Source organism: Tachypleus tridentatus, chromosome 8 (genome assembly GCF_004210375.1).
Source record: "Tachypleus tridentatus isolate NWPU-2018 chromosome 8, ASM421037v1, whole genome shotgun sequence".
In the NCBI taxonomy this organism is placed as follows: Eukaryota; Metazoa; Arthropoda; class Merostomata; order Xiphosura; family Limulidae; genus Tachypleus; species Tachypleus tridentatus.
Window position 1 is genome coordinate 133597550 of NC_134832.1, and position 24002 is coordinate 133621551.

Here is a 24002-nt window from a genome sequence, read left to right on the forward strand (position 1 = left end):
AGTATCATATAAGCAAGAGTTCCATTATAGTATGATAGATGTTTAATATAACATGCATTTCAAATTTCGTCAGTGTTAAGTGTATTTGTATTAAAACTTAATAATAATGATATTGTTCATTACAAAATATGCAAACAATTTAGCCAAGACTGTAATTACGTGATAAAAGTAGAAGTAATTTATTTCAAGTTACGTCTCCAGATACTAAATAAACAATGGAATTCCAGAATTGTTAGTGTTAGATGTTCTCTACTTCATTTTTTTATTTTTTAGAAGAGTTTCGTAACTGCTTAGTTGTGGATGGTGTTTTTATAGCTTGTAAGATTTGTCTGTTGTTCATTAGGTTTGTTTGACTGATTGTTTTCGCGCAAATTTTAACGAGGGCTACCTGTCCTATCCTTCATTATTTTAGAATAGATGGACTAAAGTAAAGACAGCTCGGCAACGTCACCCAATGAATACTAAATTTCATCATCATTCTTATAATCTACCCAATTATCTAAAGTAGTGACTGACCCATAGCACGATAGAAAGACATCTGGTTATTTACTGATATATAAAAACGTATACGGAGTTACTTAAAAGCAACAAATTTACAACACTGAAATCAAGAGTTCGATTCCTGCCATGGACACAGTAGATAGCCTAGCAAACAATTGGATTGATTTATACTTATAAAGCCACAATGTTCTTTCTAGTTGTCTATTAGCATTTTTAGAGAATAAAATGTAAGCCTTTAGTAAAGTGGTTTGCATCTCTTGAATGGTGGGCTTTCTGCAATAAACACAAAACCTGTTTGTAGTTAACAGTTAAACCCCTTCGAGGAAGTCAAGTTCAAAACAAATTTGCGAGTTTTTGTAGAATGAGAAAGAATAAAGTACTGTAATTAATGGGTCACGTGAAACGGTTTATTTCTTTTTGTTTCGATGGTACGGTGAATAAGTTCAAAATATCGACGATTTTAGTCCTGTAAAATGTTTCCAACATATTTAGCTAGGCATAACGTACTAGATTAAAAATAACTTTTATTTTGATTAAAATACTTTTCATTCATTCTTTCGTAATTTTCTAAAATAAGGATTTTGTTTTGTCTCTTTAAGCAGTGTTGGATTGTAACTATTTTAGTATTAAAGCCTTCTATCAAAACGCCACTGAAGTCATTATCTATAGTGGTATCACTTCTTTTGCATACACTATTACTGTTGTACTGTGTTTTTAATGTCATAATTTGTTCGTTAACTAGAAAGATTTGGGAGTCATAATGATGACGTTAAATTAGGACTATAAAGTTATAAAGCTTTAGTACATTCGAGGGTACATTATAAATACAGAGTCAACAAAGTTTAAGGAAGATACTTGAGTGGAGAGTTAAGGAAATAAATGTTTTCAACTAGTTGAGTGAATCAATCATTGTGTTTTTGCTTTTAATTGACTACAGTATATATTGAGTTGTACAAGTAAGTTGATTACTTTCATATCAACGTAATACAATTGGCGTCATCTGCAAATTTAGGTAAACTACAAGTTACAAATCATACAAGCCAAGATTAAAAATAAAAGAGAGTAATTTTTATTATTACCTTGAGTGGACGTTGAATTATTTTTACTTGCTAACAACAACAAAAAACGTGACTATAGTATAAATACCTTTATATGGTATATCCCACATTCACGAGTAACTTACTACTTGTGAAGGAAAATCAGGGTACAACTAAATAACATAACATTAAAACTTTCAGTATTTCCAGGAAACATGAATCTCAAATTTTTTAAGTTTCAAGATATATTAGACCTTCTATCAATATCAAGGACAATAGTACCAGGAGACGGAGAGAGGGCAAAGTTAGTATTTATAAACAATGTATTTTCTGATTTATACTTTATGTTCTTTTGTAAGTTTTATTTTTGAATGTGGTGTAAAAATATATATATATATATTGTGTATTGCAATACTTTAAAAGTCTACTGCACATTTAACGTTGGGGATTTTTTTTCTTCGAATAAAATGTATATAAACTCACATTATGTGATAGAACTGAAACCGTCGAGAACTGAGATCCGCTGGTTTTAATATTATCAATATCTCCCAGTAGGCGAGCCACAAGGAAATCCACTCAAAACAGTTTTACTTATGTTATTAGATGTAGAAGTTTGTTTGTCTTAATGTTTGTTTACACATACATCTTTATATTGTTTGTGTTCTTCAGTCCATTTGTGACTTCAGTATTCGAATAAACAGACTTTCGTACATGTTTAAATAAATAATGTAAAACGTCATTAGCTTATAAAGTATTTCTTTTGTCATTCTTTTCTAGACATAATATTGGTCAAACCTGTATCCTTCCCTCTCTTTGTTTTTCAAAATGATATTGTTGGCCACACTTTTGAGTCCGAGTGTGCTACTCGTAGAGAAGATTATTTACTATTAAGATAAACTGTTTGGTTGCTTGTTTTTGAATTTCGCGCAAAACTACACGAGGGATAATTTAGCAGTGTACGATTAGAGGGAAGGCAGATAGTCATCACCACCCACCGCCAACTCTTGGGCTACTCTTTTACCAACGCATAGTGGAATTGACCGTCACATTATAATACTCCTACAGCTCAAAGGACGAGTATGTTTGGTGTGATGGTGATTCGAATCTTCGACCCTCAGATTACTAGTCGAACGCCTTAACCCACCTGGTCATGCCGGGCCTAAGATGAACTGACCTAAAAATACGGGTATGCTTTAATCAATGATCCTTTTAATTTTTTCTTACCTGGATCAATATTTTTGTTGTTATAAAGTAATATTTCAAGTGATTGGAATGTATGTTTCCATATGATGTGGACAAAAAGAGGAATTTTGTTCCAAAGTTCCACACACATTTATAAATATTTCGGGTAGAAGTGATTTTATTCACTTATGAGTTCGGAGCTCATGTTGCTCTTCATATAAGCAACAGAACTATTAACACTATGCTGTGAAAGCTCTTTCAGTCAATAAAGAAAGTATAAACTGTTTCTTCAACTAACATGTATTTTCTTTACATAGTTCACTTGAAATTGTTTAACTACACATAAAAAATAACCTTGCTTAAATATGTCAACTGTGAACTTTATTCTAATTCTCTTGTTTCACCAAGCTTCGATTTTATTAGTAGATTCACTCTTTAGTTGTGAATACTGAAAAAAAAAAAAAGACAGCCACGTCACACTCTGTGTTTTCCGGTCACAATAACAGAATATTTTCTCTTTCTCTGTACGTATATTTGCCACCAATATAAAAGTACAACTACATAAAATAATCATACGTATATGTGTGTGTGTATAGAGAGAAAGAGATAGTTGTATGTATAGTTGAAATGCAATTCGAAGAAACTGAAATACATTTTTATTAGTCCAGTTTCTGAGTTGGAAAAACTTAAAAGGAAACTAAACCAAACGTACACCACGTTTCTTTATTATAGCTAAATTGTCGTGTTCTCTAAGTACTAAAAAAAGAAGTAAATAGCTGTAAGCCTATTCCTTCTACATCAGGGTAAATGTTCGTGTGCTATTACACTACAGGCTCTTTTCAGAACTACTTTTCGAGATGACTGTCAGATGTTTTAAGATTATACTGAGCCCAACCATATGGATCAACCTTCTTCACAAAACTCTCGGTTTCTTAGGACTAATTCAATTGTATTATGCTTGTTGTTGTTTTTTTAAAGTCATAATTATAACGTAAAAATTATCAAAGTTATTCTTTAAGGATGTGTTGTTTTAGTAGTTGCATCTCCATTCGTATATTTTATCACATATTCTCGTAGAAATACCTTAAATGCATCAGTACCTCTTTATGAAATTTACTAATTGCGAATTATTTTGAGCGATATGCATTTTACTTTATATAAATATCCCTGTTGAATGGCTTAGCGTTAAGCTTGAAACATTAAAATGTAAGATTCAATCCAACCAATCATACAGTACCACACCCGTAAAATACCTATAAAAATACGAGCAGTCACACGTCTCTAAGCAACAGGATTTTAAATGCAATAACAGTTTTCAAGCGAGATATGCCACGTGCAAAAAACGTTTGGGCTGGTGATGGCTTTTCTGTGCAATTTGTTTAGGAAAAAATTTATGTTTTAGAAGGAGTTATGTAGAAACAATGAATATGGCACATGAAATTGGTACTGTTGGTTATAGAAGAGATTGAAAGAGAAAGCAAACCATTCAGAAGTGATGTTATGTAACCATTTACGTTATATCTTATAGAAAGTTCTCAGTAATTTAAGTATAAGTGTAATTGTTAATTTCAGAACAGTGTGATACATATTAGCAGGAAGTGTCCCTAACGGACAGGTAGCTACTCAAAAATCATTGCTGGGGAGAGACAATCAACCCCAAATAGCTGAATTGGGCATCAGATTTAAAAAAATATATATATTTGAAGAAAGCCTGAGAAATGTGCTTTTTACACATTAATCCAAGTTCATATTACTTGGCAACAATAAAAAATAGTGTGTTTGATGCCAGAGAAAACAATAGTAGGAAAGTTAATGTACAGCACTCAAAGTGAAGCATACCTGAGGAACAGTAAAGGTGTGGACTGCATCATTTGTATGCTTAGGAAAAAATACAAATGTGGAATATATTTATTTAATAATGATGGAGATCTAAAACAAAAATCCATTGCGTCATGACTGATATCGTTTACATCAAATTCTTATGCATCATGTTATTCCCTCAGAAACAACATCCGTTTGGAAGAGGTTTAGTTTCAAACAACTTGGTGATTTCAAGCATACAACAAATACGGTGAAATGATACATAAAATAAATTACAGACCAATGGAACCCACGACCACGGCTGATCTTCACAAAATCCCCATATTAATAATTTACGGCTGCACGGGAGTATATGAAAACTTAGAAGATTAACATAAACCAGCGAGCTTGATTGAATGGTAAGGTATAATACAACATATTTGGAACAGTATTTTACGGTATACATTGATAAATGTAAAGAAGTGTAAAAAGCAAGATTTACTGTAAAACTAAATACAAAATGCTAGTAGATTTATTGGCTTTGCTTTTCTATTTTCTCTAATGATGTAATGTAGTAAAGATAATATTACCACTTATTTGTAATTGCATATTATTATTTCTATGAATATCATCTGTGCAATTCGGTAATTATTTCAATTACTATATATATATACATAAGTGTGGTTTTTAGTGAAATTGTAATTTAATTAGCTTAAAATAAAAATCCGAAATTCGGAGTTGGAGAGTTTTGTTTTTGCTAACGGTAAATTGTGACACCCATTACATTACAGGAAAAAAAATTCAACCATTAGAACATATTATAATAACTTTTTATGTACGTAAGTTCACGTGTTATTGCGCTTTTAACTCAAGAAAACAATTTGATCAATTTTTTAGAGATTTAGTTTTGAAAATATCTTCTAGATATAATACATATCTATATATGAACACAGTCTAGATATAATACATATATTATATGTGTGATAATATGAACACATTCTAAATATAATATATACCTATATATGAACACCTTCTAGATACAATATATATCTATATATGAACACCTTCTAGATATAATACATATTTATATATGAACACATTCCAGATATAATACATATCTATATATGAACACATTCTAGATATATTATATACTTATATATGAACACATTCTAGATATATTATATACTTATATATGAACACCTTCTAGATATAATGCATATTTATATATGAACACATTCTATATATAATACATATCTATATATAGGAAATTTTAGTTCTTTTGCTAGATAAAGACTACCTAAATTTTAAAACAATTTCGTAACTGAGTCATAAATATAGAAATCTAATTACAACTAAGAGATGGACTTAGTCACACAACAGTTAATTCATTTTAAACCTGTGCTAGATGGATGACTTGTCTTTTACACATGTCTGCTAGTGTTCTCAGTGCCAACTGATAATGTTTACTTTCATGCAAGTTTTGTTAATCGTTTCCAAATCTATGGGTGTACCAGGTTGTTTGCTTCTCCTTTATGCTACACTGTCAACTATTATTGAGTCTCTACGGTAAAATACGGACTTCTTCACGTTTGCTATTATTGTTTGTTTGTTTTGGATATTACTGCAAAGATACACAAGCTATATCTGCGCTACTCGGCCTTGATTTTGAACTGACATAATAGGAGAAAGGTACCTAGTCATCAGCATATACCGCCAATTCTTGGGCTACTCTAATGGAGTAGTGGGATTTCATTGTCGCTTTTACAACACATAAACGGATTCAAAGATCCAAGAGCAATTGAATCCTTCCTGGTTGTGTATGACACATGATGGGTTTCTGATTCATGATATATTAGTTAATGCTTTCTCATTCAATTAATATTAACTTCAGATTAGAGCGAAGTACCTATTCAAAAACAAAAATAAAAACTAACCCAGTATTGAGCGGTCTAATTAATTTAATTTGCTGTTCTCACTTATAGAGACAAAGGCTGCTATGTTTCATTATTTAGATACTCCCGCTGTTAACGATATTTTCGGCCATAAACCCAATAATATCTTACAAGGTTTTGCTCGCTTAATGAATAGCCCTAAATCCATATAATAAGGTAAAAATGCAAAATGAATAGAACATAGAATAATAAAACCAGATATATGAATCATTCTAACCAATACCGTTAATGAAAGTAACATTAAAAACATGAATAGAGTACACTACGTTTAAGGATCGTATGCACAAAGTAGCTGTTAGTTTTAAGTATTGTCGTGGATTTAAGATTCATTGAGCAAAGCTAAATTAAAATAACTATGAATAAGCAAAACTTTCCACATTCCTCCTAAAAACTTCTTACGATCAATGGAGACTTATTCACAGTTCCAGCAGCATAAATTTAGAGGAACTCAACACCTGAGATACATTGCTATGACACATGTTACTAGAGTCAAATAGCAGAACAATACCAATAATACAGCAAAAAAAAACTAATATTTATAAAAATAAAAACATAGATAATAATGAGCCAGAAATTGTATTAACAACTGAATAGCACACCAAATAGCAAAATATTTGCACTTCAATTAAAATATAACCATTTTAAATAAATAGAAATAAAACTAATGTATTAAGCATGCTCTGAGATGTGTCTAATACAAAAAATCCGACCCTAATCAACCTCTTTTATTTAACAAAACACATGGGCGGGAAACAGAAAGAAATAACTAAACTTGCTTTAGTGTGTAATAGGTGTTGGGCTTCTTCATTTTCCCGATAGGGAGTAACCTATTTTAACTATTCGCACCCCTTTACAGTAGAGTGTTGCCTGTTAGTCAGTAGACACTATAATGACGTTACAGAAAACGTGCGTATAACACGCATCACGAGAAAAATTATACTCTCTGTAGCATAGAGAATAGCATGACATATGAACTTCAAATGCAAGAAATAAAATATTTATTACTCTTCATTTTGGTTTTAGTTACTCTTGAAACAGAACACTTTCAGAAGTACATCTATAAATTCTTTCTGCTCCCATGTGCTACATGTTCAGCTTCTTTCTAATGAAACCTAATGGTGTACGCAGAGACGAAATATTTATGACAGAATAGATTCAGATAACACATATCAAGAAGAAAATTCAGGTTAGCTACATATCCCACAATTTGAGAACCATTCAAAGGACTCATAGTTATTATTTTTCCTTATGCACATTGTACTACATTAATTACTACAGTAAAGAGATTTTGTTTTTCTGAGAGTAAATTGGTTACTTTAAACCTTTACCTTTGACATTATAACCAACATGCGGACAACAGACACTCAGCTTTCATATTTTTTCAATTTAAAATATCGTATTTTAAATCTCGATTTGTTTTTTCCAATTTCTAAAATGATTCGTCTGCGCACGTCTTAAAGAGACACTAAAGATAATTTTCTGCTACGCGTTTTAACTTTTGAACCATTACAGAAAATCAGCAAATTCAAACTAAAAATCTAGTGAGGATAAGAAAGATATTGTGGAGTTGGTACAAGTATTTGGTGATAAAGAGATATTACGAGTGTCTGGTAACCAAAGAAATGAAATATCTTAAAGACGGGAAAGATATTGTTGGGTTTATCAAGTTGTTTTTTGTAATTTCGCACAAAGCTACACGAAAGTTATGTGAGCTAATCGTCCCTAATTTAGCAACGTAAGACTAGAGGGAAGGCAGCTAGTCATCATCACCCACCGCCAACTCTTGGGCTACTCTTTTACCAAGAAATAGTGGGATTCACCTTCACGTTATAACATCCCCACGGCTGAAAGGGCGTCTCTGTTTGGTGTGACTGGGATTCAAACCCGTGACCCTCGGATTACGAGTTGAGTGCTTATCTAGTTATCCGGTGACAAATGAAGTAAAGTTGTTGAGAACAGGAAACATATTTTCGGATTAATACACAATGAAAAATATATTGTTGGGTTTATTCAGTTGTCTGGTAACCAGTAAAGTAACAGGTAATCTAACAATGTAAGTTATTTAATTGTTCATTCTGTAGCTTTATACAAAACAATAGGAAGAAAATATTTATATATATACATATACTACAATAAAACAAATACCATATATTATCAGTTAATTGATTACCTTTGTCACAAAGAGTATTTTTCGAACTTAGTACACTGTCAATCTTATACTCCTATTTTACGTAATGTATCTTTTCAGATATCAGTATTAATAAACTTTTTAACAAGGTAAAATGGCAAATGAGCACAATATTGAATACTTTTTAATATTTGCTTTCACAGTTAGTTAAAAGAATAATACTTCAATCTATTACATTTATCTTAACGATTCCTCTTCGCATTGTAGGCCAACTCTAGCAACAAAAGCAGTATAATGAAGACGGAAAAAATATTCTTGATTTGATACAACTTTGGCAACAAAGGCAGTGTGATGAAGACGAAAAAGATATTATTGATTTGATACAACTTTGGCAACAACGGCAGTGTGATGAAGACGAAAAAGATATTATTGATTTGGTACAATCCTTTGACCACAAGGGCAGTACGTTAAAAACGAGTGACATATTCTTGATTTCGTACAGTTATTTGGTGATAAAGGAAGTAAAATCTGCTAGAAATCCAGTCGCCGCACAAACGTTTCATTATTTTCTGTCTAATTATAACTACTTCAAGTAATTCACAAGTTTAGCCTCTTTTTTTTTTTAATAAATGAGGATTGAAAGTTCAGTACGTATATACATATGTATATATAGTGCTTACAAACTGTTTGTTTAGACTATAAAACATAATTTAATACGCTCGAAGCTTTCGAAAACTTGACCAGGCGGGTGGTAGTACTGCTTATATAGGGATAACTAGGATTCTTCATTGAAATTATATTTTAAATATTTCCTGAAAAGGAAATATGAACTTTATAATATATACTACACACTATACTATATACAATATATACTACACACTATACTATATACAATATATACTACATATTATACTATATACAATATATACTACATACTATACTATATACAATATATACTACATACTATACTATATACAATATATACTACATACTATACTATATACAATATATACTATACAGTGTTTCCTTTTATAACAATATCTATGTAATGACTGAGTCACAAGTTCTGGGAATATTTGTTCTTTTTTTTCTGTTTAATTTTCATTATTTGATAACTCAAAAAAACAATAATGTTAATCAACTTCATTGATTAAAAATTATAATTCTAGTGTAAACGATATTATTATTACCCCTTGTAGTCAGCTTTCCTAAAAACAATTGTGTTCTTTTAAACAACTTAAGTACAGGATGAAAAAGGAATTACTAGCCAATAATAGATATAAAATAAATATTACACTTGGAAGCTCATTGTATGTAGAACATAGTTATAAATACAATCTTCCTATGTCTATTGAAATACTGCTTTGAGAAAAAAAACAGACAAATAAAGAAATTTATTTTTCCAAAAAAGGAAGAATACGCGATGGCTAATATCAATCATACATAAACAATGTAAACAAGACAGTAAGGATAGCATTTGAATCATTTCTACATAATAGCGCAGGCAAGACTTAACATATAGTAATATATATCACTATTCAATCACAACCGAATTCAATTTATCCTCTTTGTGTATGTTAACATTCTGCTACACTGTGTTGTATCTGAGAGAGAAAGAGAGAAGCAGTAAAAATCAGATGCAAACGTATTGATTTAATATAAACATTTCGATTTTATATCTTAAACTACGTTATTCTGGCGTATATTTCTCATGTAAAATAAAAACTATTTTGATGTTATTATACTTACTTTATTTTCAGATTTTAGTACTTGTTACTGTCCCCCCGTCGCTCAGAGATAAGCCTGAAGGCTTACAACGCTCAAAACCAGATTTCGATATCCATGGTGGGAACAACACAATGTACTAGCTGTGTTTCTAATTAAACACAAAGCTACACAATGGACTACCTGTGCTCTGGTCAATACGGCTATCGAAACCAAATTTCTAGCGTTGTAAGTACACTGTGCCAAAATACCCTCATCATATTTATTTTAGTTATTTCTATGATTTAAGACAGCTATTAAATGTTTGGGTTGTTTTAATGATAATATAAATTAATTGACACTTGAAACCGCGTACCTGCTGAAACTCCATAATTACAAAATTAATTAGAATGGTTTCGTTAATAAATGAAGTATTTGTAAAACCCACTATTGTCTTTGTTTATTTTACTTTTCTCTATTCTATTATATTATTTATTTCCAAGCATAGCTTTTAAAGTTGTATCCGAAATTCTTTACAATTCTGTTTGGATATCATTAATATAAACTGTAACTCCATGGCAATGGTAATTATGAAAGAAATCATCTGTTCTTGTCTACTATATTTATGATTACTGTTAATTGTCTTTGTAGTTTTAGCTAAGTTAAAACTTCGATCAGCTACATTTTATGGGTGATGACACTTCTTAAAATAAGATTTTAATTTTTTTAAATAGCAGTATGTGTTGTTTAATTTCCGGGTTACAAACAATAGAAAAAAATACTTTGAGTTAGACAAAGAGAAATATTTAACTTCCCCAAAAGGGAAGCCAAAAGCTTCCTGGAGAGAAGGCCCGGCATGGCCAAGCGTGTTAAGGCGTGCGACTCGTAATCTGAGGGTCGCGGGTTCACATCCCTGTCGCGTCAAACATGCTCGCCCTCCCAGCCGTGGGGGCGTTATAATGTGGCGGTCAATCCCACTATTCGTTGGTAAAAGAGTAGCCCAAGAGTTGGCGGTGGGTGGTGATGACTAGCTGCCTTCCCTCTAGTCTTACACTGTTAAATTAGGGACGGCTAGCACAGATAGCCCTCGAGTAGCTTTGTACGAAATTCCAAAACAAACAAACAAACATCCTGGAAAAGACACCTGTTTATACCATTCGCACTCCTACACTGTCTCTCAGTTGGTAGAAACTAAAATGACGTCACATAAGGTAAGCTTAAGTTTGCAATTTGTATTGTGGTAACGTCAATAAAACGCTCGAATGCCATTAACAACAAAAATAATTACGCCCTCTGTAGGCCACAACATAGCATAATATATTATCTTGAAAAGTAAAAATAAAAGTATTTGATACTTTTCATTTTGTATTTATGTACTCTTGAAACAGAACACTTTCGGGGATCTTACGGAAGCGCATTTAGACATTATTAAGAACAAAAGATTGAAGACTTTGTTTCATTATTAAACTATGCAATTTAATACAGATAATGCATTTTGTTCACGTCGTTCTTTGTTCTTTTTGAAACCTTATATATTCGATATCATATTTCACGTAATGCACAAATCTCCATTCGATTCTTCCAATTTCTAAAACGATTCGTCTGCACGTGTACGAAATAGAGGCTAAAGCAAATTGTGCAGACACTGACGCCAACTAACTTTCCTTATCTGTAAATAACTGATGTATATAATACACATGATATAATAACATTTCGCACTCAGTTTATATTATCAATGAACACACGTTCCCAGGCGTGCCAATCGTAATTATTATTATAAGTTTCAATTCTTACAGGGCTAAAATTCTTGGTAGTTAGAACCCTCGACGCGCATGCTCCGCTTCTGCGAAAATTTATCACAGTTATTATGCTGTTATACAAGAAAAAGAAGTAAAAAATTGTGATTACCGCACTACATTCCAACATGCTACACCTTTGTACAAGGCTTAGCATGGCCAGGTTGTTATAGTGCTCACTACATTCCAACATGCTACACCTTTGTACGAGTCTTAGCATGGCCAGGTGGTTAGAGCACTCACTACATTCCAACATGCTACACCTTTGTATGAGGTTTAGCATGGCCAGGTGGTTATAGTGCTCACTACATTCCAACATGCTACACCTTTGTACGAGGCTTAGCATGGCCAGGTGGTTAGAGTACTCACTACATTCCAACATGCTACACCTTTGTACGAGGCTTGGCATGGCCAGGTGGTTAGAGTGCTCACTACATTCCAACATGCTACACCTTTGTACAAGGCTTAGCATGGCCAAGTGTTTAGAGTGCTCACTACATTCCAACATGCTACACCTTTGTACGAGGCTTAGCATGGCCAGGTGGTTAGAGTGCTCAATTCGTAATCTGGGAGACGTGGGTTCGAATCACCATCACACCAAACATGCTCTCTCTTTCAGCCGTGGGGGCGTTACAATGTGACGGTCAATCCCACTATTCGTTGGTAAAAGAGTAGCCAAAGAGTTGGCGGTGGGTGGTGATGACTAGCTGCCTTCCCTCTAGTCTTACACTGCAAAATTAGGGACGGGTAGCGTAGATAGCCCTCATGTAGCTTTGTGCGAAATTCAAAAACAAACAAACCTTTGTACGAAATCGTAAATAATAGATGTTATACTAAGAGAATAAAGATATTGATTATAACGTTGATACGGTGATACAGTATACCTTGTAAACACCATATATGTTTACTTGTCTTCTCAGTCTTTCACTTACGTACTTTAGTGACTATATATTTTTTCAACTATACGTAATCTTGGGTAACAATTTTGCAGTTCATAATGTCCCCAGGGTCGTTTATTAGGAGCAATATGGAATACATAATCTAGAATAAAAAAGGCTTTGATTTCATTTAATTAAAAATACGCTCGCTGTCAGCTATCTTCATTAACTGGCTATACATTAATTGCCATATATTTCCCAGAGTCATTCTTGTTTGTTAAAAAGCATTAATTATAATGAGCCTAAGAACGATCTCTAATATATTTCTAAGCATTGCGTGGTAGGAGTGCCGAACAACAGTTCCCGGGATCCAATGTCGCGTCTTGTTGCCATGTAAGCACACTTCGCAGTTTAGGGATGTATATACGCTATTAAAGTTATTGTTAAATACCACTATTCAGTCAGACAAAAGTAGTCCAGTAGGTAAGGATGATACTGTGAACTAGCTACTTAACTGTTTAACAATAAAGAATGGTTATGCCCTGAAGAAATGAGCGACAATTCTAAACAAAATCACACACAATAGAAACAAAAATCTCAGATCCATAGTACTTATAATTATACTGTAACTATAAACAAGTTTACAATGGTATTTTGTTTTAAATCACGTGCATGTCGTGCAAAGAATGAAGTACTTTATAATAAGTATTTCTTTAGCAAGTTAACAAAGTGTAGAAATAATTTAATATTTGATTAAGAATAATATAAATCTGTGTCGCACTTGGTACAACGGTTGTTTGTTTTTGATTTCGCGCAAAGCTGCATGGAGGCTGTATGTGCTAGCCGTCTCTAATTTTGCAGTGTAAGGCTAAAGGGAAGGCAGCTCTTAGGCTACTCTTTTACTTATGAATAGTAGGATCGATACTCACATTATAACACCCCCATGGCTGAAAGGGCGAGCATGTGTAATACGACGGGGATTCGAACTCGCGACCCTCGGTATACGAGTTGAACACCTTAACCCACCTAGCCATGCCGGGCCCGGTACAATGGTAAATCTAAAGGCTTATAACACTAAGTATTGGGTTTCAATACTTGAGATGGGTACAAGAAGTGTAACACATTGCATAACTTTGCCTTTAATGACAAACAAAGATACGTCAATGTGAAAACATAAATATTACGTTGCAATTAAAACCAAAAAGCATCAGATTAATTCTCATAAACATTTCGTAATAGTTATATAATTTCTAACATCAAAATGGTACGATCGTCAAAACCTTGAGTTGCTCTTCCGAAAGGAGATATAATTATACTTGTATAGTTTCTCAGTTGTTAGTAATATTCTCCATCGGCCAGTTAATATTAAAAGCGAGCAGAAAATGAAGATACTATGACAATTTAAATTTAAACTCGGTCAAAGCTGTATCTGAGCTCCCACAATGCTCAACGGCAAGTCTAACGGCTCACAACTTGGAGTGTGACGACAGCGATATGATGTGAATATCGTATTATGAGGTCGTTTATGTTTGTATTGAAACATTGTTCGATACGATACAATTTATGTATCTTCACGAAATTTGGCATTCTGTCAGTAGACGTTATATGTCTTTTGTATAATAAAAGTTAAATTTCTAATAAAGCATTTTCCCTAAAAATCAACATTTTAATATATGGAATCATAGTAGTCACTGCTACTATTCTAAAAGTGATTTTCATATTAAGATTAAAAATACTTTTCTCCACCAAAAACTTATAAATTTCTTTCGGGTAATTCCTTAAAAATTTTGAAATAAATTTCCAATTAACTTTTATTTCGATAAATTTTCGTGCTTTCTCTGCTATATTCACTACTCTAATTTTATGTGAAGTCGGTCAGTTTAACCAGCCTCGTAACAACCATAAAAATACAAAATAAATCAAAATTATCCTTTTCGTCTTTTTACAATTACTTCATATTGTAGCAGGAAACTAAATTTGATTATACAAAATAACAAGTTATACATTTTTATAATTAAAATGTATTGCCCTACTCATAACGCTAAAAAATGAGTCTCGATACCTGCAGTGGGCAGACCACAAATAGTCCATTGTGTAAGTTTGCGCTTAACAACAAACAAACGGCTCATACGCAAATTTTTTTCACGTTAAATTGTTTAAACCTTATGAACTGCAATTTAAATCTTTCGAAGATTTTTTTTTTCTAAATTAAAGCTATGTAATTTATTTTGATTTTAATTAACCGGATATATTTTGGAAACAATTTGCTTTCAAAAACATATCAAGATAAAAACAAAGTATTTCGAAAATCATTCAAAAGATTATTATACATTTGGTTAAGATTATTTTCTCTGTAAATACAAGCAAGCGTTATAAGAAGGAACAAAGAAGAGAAACTCCTACGAAAAATATTTTTTTAAATACAAATATTTAGGGCCCGGCATAGTCAGGTGGTCAAGATACTCGACTCATAATCCGAGAGTCGTGAGTTCGAATTCCTGTCACACCAAACAGGTTCGCTCTTTCAGCCGTGGGGAATTATAATGTAATGGTCAATCCCACTATTCGTTGGTAAAAGAGTATCCCAAGAGTTGGCGGTGGGTGATGATGACTAGCTGCCTTCCCTCTAATCTTACACTGCTAAATTAGGTGAGGCTAGCGCAGATAGCCCTCGTGTAGCTTTGCGCTATATTTAAAAACAAACAAATATTTAGAAGCTGTACTTATTACACCTATGTTTTTCACCCACATTTGTTATGTAAAAGTTCATGGCATGTTTAAGCCTTAGAATCACTTACTAAATGCTTTACGTCTTACAAAATGACGAAGTTTAATTATAAGAGCTAAATTTTAATATTTTATTAATACATTGTTGAATTAATAAGTTGTATTGTGCAAAAAACTTTACCAGTTGCAACAAAAAAAGAAAAGGAAAATAAGCTTTGTGTTAGAGACATCACTTTGCTTCACAAAATCAAAATAGAGCTCAATATAAAACAAAGTGGGAGTTTAAACCAATCGTTTAGTTTAGGAGCCTTAGCCTTTCCAGGTACTTTATCAAAACGGATTTTTAAAACACTGTGTTGTTTGTTTTATAGAACAAATAATAGTGAAACGTTATTCGTTTCAAATTATCACGTGTAGAAAAAGTCGAAACAGCTGATAAGAATGGTTTTTAACACTACATTCTTAACTGGCCCAGTAAAGATTTTCAACCGCAAGAGTGTGTGATGATATTTTATGCACACACTTTCTGTTATATATAGACTTTATCTGCTAATATTTACTCAATGTCATACAAATTAAAAATATCTTGACGGAGAATTATAACTAAAGTTTCAAATTTGACAACTGCAGAGATTTAATACCGAATTTTGATGTTGTAAGCCCTTAATCTTATCGGCGATTGCCCTTCAGTGGCGCAGCTATATGACTACGGACTTATAACGCTAGAAACTGGGTTTCGATTCCTGCGGTGGGCAGAGCACAGATAGCCCATTGCTTAGCTATGTGCTTAAATTCAAACAAACAAGCTAATTATCGTTGAGCCACCAGGGTACGCACAAAACATAGTGTTTTAAAAATATTGTTATTATACAAGTTGAACAAAATAATAATTAAATATTTAGTTATAATTGCAATCGTTTGTAGGTTTGTTTTTTTTCTTAGTTTTGTTCAGACTACGCAGCATCTAGTTGGTTAAGTTTCAAATTATTGTTTTCTGGTTCAATCTTTCTGAGAAACTTGGCACACGCGCGACAAACGTTAAGTGGTGCTGCACACGAGAACTCATGAAAATACGCGTCTATTAACCAGAAAGTCAAAAAGCTATCTATATGTGTAATATGCTTAAAAATATATATTTGCATTTTTAAGTGACTGTGAAAGAATTTATCCGTTTATTTAACTATCTAAGAATAGGGGTGAAAAGATAATATACAACAATGTGGTGAGTGTTGAGGTGTTAATATAAACTATAGAAACCTTCCCTCAATTGTTGAATACTGCTCCACTTCCTGTAGTGTGTTATATATCAGTTTTTACAGGAACACTATTAATTGTGCATATTATCTTGAACTTGTGTCTTTACTAAACGTTTTTCGAATCATTGTAGTTAAAGCTTTATTCAAGCAGGCTAGTTATTAGATTTTTGTTTGTTTACTGTTAAAAATAAAGCTACACAATGAGTTATTTGTGCTGTACCCACCACGGGTATTGAAATCGGGAGACTTACTGGTAAGCCTTGGGGGATAAGTTCATTGGAACGCCATGTACAATAACCTCAAAACTCTATTCATATTACAAATCAAACTATTTTTGTGGTATTAAATTGAAACAAATATAAGATCGATAACTAAAACAAACTTTATATAATGATGAAATACGGGAAAAAATTAAATATGGTTTCTTTTAATCGATTTATACAATAAATTACAGTTCATATTGCCAGAGAAATTAAGGAAGAAATCTAACAAGAAACTGAACAATGTAAATTAAAGGAAATACAATAGCAACAAAAGGGTATTACAAAGTCTAAAACAATTGGAAATTCTCTGATGCACCTTGTATTTTACAATCATTTGTAGTTAAATATCCTTAGTTAAACTGTTTATTAACCGGTTTTCGTGATCACCATTTCGTCAGTTATGTGTATATTGTTACACAAAGAACAAAAATCTTGCACAGATAATGTCGACAAATGTATTCCTATGAGGTTTATTACAATTATTCTGAATATTACAAACTGTTTTATACAGTCTCATACCCAGTAAAGAACTGATTAAGAGCAGAGCTATTTTCAGTTACATAAAATAAAAATATTGATATTAATCAAACTAAATGGAATGGATACTCTGAATATTCTAAAAATAAAATATATATCAAAACAAAGCATAATAATATATCTTTGATATATTTTAATCCAATTCTTTGTTCTAGAATACACTTTTACTGAAAGTAAGTCATGAAATAATGATATAATTTCTTCATTAAAGAATAATGTCACAGTAGTAGTTGAGCCTCAATTAAATTTCTTTTATACAGACAACTGTATGAAACAGAAAGGAAAATATAAAAAGTTGTATGTGATGAAAATAGCTGTTAAGATAATTGTTATAACCACACTAGAAAACAACATGCTCACTACAACTAGCTGCATGTGATAAAAATAGCTGTTAAGATAATTGTTATAACCACACTAGAAAACAACATGCTCACTACAACTAGCTGCATGTGATAAAAATAGCTGTTAAGATAATTGTTATAACCACACTAGCAAACAACATGCTCAGAACCACAAGACAAAAAGGTCTGAAATTTCAATGCCAGACGATGACTGACGAGACGCGTGCTACTATGGTACTTTAGGCAAATCAGTAAAGAATTGGAAAGACGGTGCATATCAAATAATCTGAAGATCAAATAAAATAGTGGAAAGACGTATGCTGTACAATATACTTTTGAAGGATATGTGCAGTGGCACAGACACCTGAAAAAAATATCTGATGTGTATGAACAGATTCACACGCTGGAGAAGAGTTGAAAGATGCGCACAACACTGGAGTTAATCTGAAGAGTCGAAGAAATTTCACACATCAGTAAAAAATCGGTAAGACGCTTTACACCATTAGTCTGAAGTGTACGTCAAGTTTCACAACTCAGCAAAAAAATCAGGAAAACGTTAACCACAATTAGTTTTAAACCTATGGTTTCATACACAAGAGAGAACCTGAAAAACACGTACACTTGTATAGAACAAGTAAGATACACACCACACGTAGTCTGAAAGACGTGTGTGTTTTTATATACAGTTATTCTTGATTTCATTTACAGTTTCACACACCAAAGGACCCGGCATGGCCAGGTGGTTAAGGCACTCGACTTGTAATATGAGAGTCGGGGATTCGAATCCCCGTCACACCAAACATGCTCGCCCTTTCAGTCGTGGGGATGTTATAAAGTGAAGGTGAATCCCACTATTTCTTGGTGAAAGAGTAGCCCAAGAGGTGGCGGTGAGTGGTGATGACTAGCTACCTTCCCTATAGTCTTACACTGCTAAATTAGGGACGGCTAGCGCAGCTAGCCCTCGTGTAGCTTCGCGCGAAATTAAAAAATAAACAAACAGACAAATACCAAAAGATTTATCGCAGCTGATCTGGAACACACGCGCATGTTCACACAGAGGCGCAATGGAAAAGAAGTTGAGAAGGATCACACCATAGTTCGTGTGAAGATAATCACTATCTCAGTAAAATTTCATATACAGAAGGATGCATTACATTATCTTGAAATAATTTTGTGGAAAACACTTTAGCTCGGAAACTTTAGCTCTATAGAACTTTACGAACTTTAACACGCGCACATTTTGTACTGTTACGTGTTCCGTATTTTCTAGTTACATGCGATACATGATATCACGGTACATAGAAAGTAACAAAATCCCATTGTTTGTACGAAAAGGTATTTTAACACACAAAATAACATTTTTTTCTCAATTTTCTCCCCATAATACAGTGTAAGAACAAGCTTTATAAATTCTAGCTTTTACACCAAACACTTCTATTAGTTGCACCAAAGAAAAGGTCATGCGCTCTTGAAATTACTTGAAACGTGGATATTTAAAGTATTCGTATAACACATTAACAACCTATTCTGCAAAAGCCTAATCCTAATGCTTTTTCAGAAAATACTACAAAGGAGCTTGTACAACAACTATGCCATAGAAAAGGCTACAAAACCACAGCTTGAACATTTCTTTTTATTCTTGTGATAGTCAATACATTGGAGTACATAATATACGAATGTCTTTCAATTTTTTCTTTTGGTTCAAAGATAAATGCTTCTACGCAGATACAATTTTCTCCCAAGTGTAAAATCTTTGTCCATAATCGCCATAAAACATCAGTCTTGTTTTCCCTTACGCAAGTCTTCCGTCGCTTCTATTTCTATGCGGGTAAAAAAGAAAATAAACTCTTTCTAAAACACGTGGCTGCGTTCTAAAGTTTGTGGCTGTGTTTGAATTATTTTCTGTTTGTCAACTAAAACCAGATCTCGAAAATATCTCGGTAGTGTTTAAATTTTGTAACTGAACCACATGATTATCACAGTTCTGAATTTCAGCGATCTGTTAAACATTTATTTCTTAAACAGTATAGAATAATTGAAGCGTGAGGTTCTTACACTTATAGATTATTGTGGCGTTTTACATTAAAAAACAGGATTGTACGTGTGCGTTATGAAAAGTAAAACGTATCAAATTTAGATAATATGTTTTGGTCACTTTATTTTCAGTTACTCTTCACTGGCCAGAATATTTAAATGACATTGAAATGAACTTCATTGTTTGTTTTTATATCTATAATTATTGGTGTTGTGGTTTATTATAAAGCAGTGATGCACCTCAAGCTATAGTTGTAACTTTTTCACCATTTGGCCAATCATTCTGTTATCGCTATTATCGGCCATAATCCTAAAAATGTCTAACGAGTTTTGGTTATTTAAGAGAATCAAGATATGCCACTCATAAAAGTTTGAATATGCAAAATTAAATGTCTTTATTTCATTTTAATTTGTTAGTACCTTATTTTGAGTTTTTTATTTTTATTTTGTTATTTTTCATTTTCATTTTTTTATTTTCCATCTTTTTATGTTTATCTTTTTCTTTTCCTTATTTTAACTTGAAAGATCAGTCACTTTCTCACAACTGCCTGCAGACAGTGAAGGATGATATAGATGTGGGACGTTGGGGGCTTGAGCACCCACATCTCACTCTCCTAATATCTAATTTTCTTTTGTGAGACTAGCGAATTGGAGAATAAGACTGATAGACGGTGTATCCCCACCCCAATGTGGGTCCTACTTCTTCAGTTGAATCCAAAACCTAAGATACATTTTATAATCAAATGTTGTAGCTGGTACCCTAGGATCCTTTTTATAAAATATGCAGCGTTTTTTTCATGTTAATGTGTTTTTATAGCTTAAAATTTATGGTTATAATCTATATGTATATATAATGCTTTTTATACATAAGAAAACACGCTTGATGTCAATTGCACCGCACCTTAAACCACGAAACTTCAATATATACTAAGTGTACATAGCAAAGCACCTTAATCCACGAAGCAGCTATGACGTTTATGGCAAATGTACCATTGTATAATAAATAACTCAAAATGGCCCATCATGGACAGCTGGTAGTACACTCGATTCGTAATCCAAGGGTCGCGAACTCGATTCTCCGTCACACTAAATAATCTCGCTCTTTCAGCTGTGGGAGCGTTATAATGTAACAATCAATCCCACTTCATTGTTAAAAGAGTATCCCAAGAATGGGTGGTGATGACTAGCAATTTTTCTTCTTGTACTACACTACTTAATTAGGGACGGCTAGTGCAGACATCCCTCGTGTAACTTTGCGCGAAATTCAAAACAAACAACTCAAAACTACCAGAATCTCTATACTTCAGAAACATGTTCTCTTTGAGTTTATTAGACGAGACTGAAAATGAATATCCTGACAGCTCTAGGCTAGATTGTGTAAAGAAGAAATGTATTTTAAGGTTAGAAAAATAAATATATAAGTTTATTGAGTGTTTTAGCAAATATAATTATTTCAAATATGATGACAGTTCTCTCCATTTACGGTAGATAGTTAATAACATAAACTTATATTATTTGTCAAGTTATGCCACTTGTCTCTTCGTTTATTTTGTAAAAAGGAATAAGCTCGAACTTACTGACAAAGAAATTATTAACTGTAGTCAAGCATTCTCATAATTAAGACATTATCATAATTGTATTAGTTAATCAAATAATTATTGTGACAAAATTTGCCTTTATTTAAAGTTATTCAGTTCATTATGTGAAATGTTTTACAGAGAGCACTCCGTTTAAGGAAAAGTTGTTCGACTTTAGACTGAGAAAAAGAAATACAAGTGTCGTAATGACTTTTAAATCTAGTCTAACAAGTGTCCACCTCTGAAGTGTTAATAAGATCGTAATATGTCAAATATGTTTCCGTTTTAGGATTTATTTTATGCAGTTCAGTAACGTAATCGAATTTTCAAACTTCGATATACGTACGATATGCCCGACTAAAATCTGGTTTATAACATAACCGTATTATGTGCATATAGCTCTGAACATAGTCATACTTTATCATAAACCTAAATTTACATACCACAGCGCTATAATATAAGCCTATAGATATTGTACTGTTTACAAGAACTAGTGTTTAATTTAACCACATATTCTACTAGTATCAGTATCAGTTCTGATTTTAAAGGGTCAATGTAACAAATGAGGGAACTGGAATGACAACAAAAGAATCCCAAATCTTAGGATAAAGAAACTAAACAAACACCTCAAAATGTTAAGTTTGATGTATCTTCGTATAGATGCCTGTTTAATGCTAAAAGTTCAAACATTTTTATAGAGAGACAGATCTCGGAAGATATCATGATTTTTTTTTAGAATATAGCAGAAATACTGTGTTTGCTATTTTGGTACAATTAATAACACTTAAAATACGTTTAAAGACTGAAGAAATCTAAGGGATATTTTGAAGTAGCGAATCAATTTAATTTCTCACTTAGTACTGGAACGTTTTAAAAACATGCTGCACATATTCAAGATAGTTAAAAACACATAGCCTATAAAACGTTTATAAATGATAACAAAACGATAACACCCTAAAATTCTCTACAAACGGACCTGATTTATTCATCCTATTCTGCCTGACAGAGTGAAGTACACCTTAGTAAACTCTGTATAATTTAATAGTAAATTTACTGTAATTTTCAGAGACTTAAGTATTTTATTTAACGAGGAATGATATAGTATTCTGGCACGTGTGATTAATGTGTTCAATGTGTTCACTCATTCTCTGTAGTCATCCTTTTTTAACGTTAACCTTCTTCAATTGTCAGGTGAATTGAACCTGATTCTCTTTCTTATAATTTAATCATGACATAAATGAAGATGAACAATCAATAAAGAACTGAGACTCGTTGTATTTTCTTTTTGTTAACCCTCGCGAACAACAACTCGTTTTTACAATGTCCATTACAATAGGCCTGGCATGGCCAGGTGGGTTGAGGCATGCGACTCATAATCTGAGGGTCGCGGGTTCGCATCCCCATCGCACCAAACATGCTTGCCCTTTCAGCCGTGGGAGCGTTATGATATGACAGTCAATCCCAATATTTGTTGGTAAAAGAGTTAGTCTAAGAGTTGGCGGTGAGTGGTGATGATTAGCTGCCTTGCCTCTAGTCTTACACTGCTAAATTAGGGACGGCTGGCGCAGATAGCCCTCGTGTAGCTTTAGCACGAAATTAAAGAAAACCAAACAAACAAAATAGCGTAACTAAGAAAAATCATGCAAGCATTGCGAAAACATAAAGTAACTTTATAAATCGAAGAAATGTTTTCTACTTATGTTACTCATCACAGAAAAATGTTTAGGTTTTTGTCGAAGCCAATCATATGTCAAGTAACATTTCTCAAGTGAGTTAGTCAGTTTTTTGTAATTTGGGAAACAATCAGCTTCTCGTAAAGTGATGTGTGACACATTGAAGTTTTGTAAAGTAACGTGCGAGATAACTTGTTGCAAACACGTATTCATGACATAGACAACTTGTTGTAAATTGAATTATGATATAGCGAGCTTGTTTTACATTAATTTGTGATGTAACTTGTAAACTGATTTATGAAATAGCTTTTAGTAATCTAACTTGTGACGTAGTTGTTGTAAACCGATGTGTGAAAAAGTTCGTTGTAAACTGACTTGTGAAATAATTTATTTGTAAAGGTAAGTGTGACATAGTCAACTTGTTGCAAACTAATATAATTTATATTTAATTAAAGGAGAAATTCCCGCTTTCAATCGGTTCAAGTTTTCTTTTACTTTTGTGTTATTGGTGGAACACCAACACTCACATTCTTCTAGCGTGTTTAACAGTTCAGATGTAAAGCTTGGTAACCGCTCATATTCTATATTCTATGTTTTTAGACTGATATTCTATTGT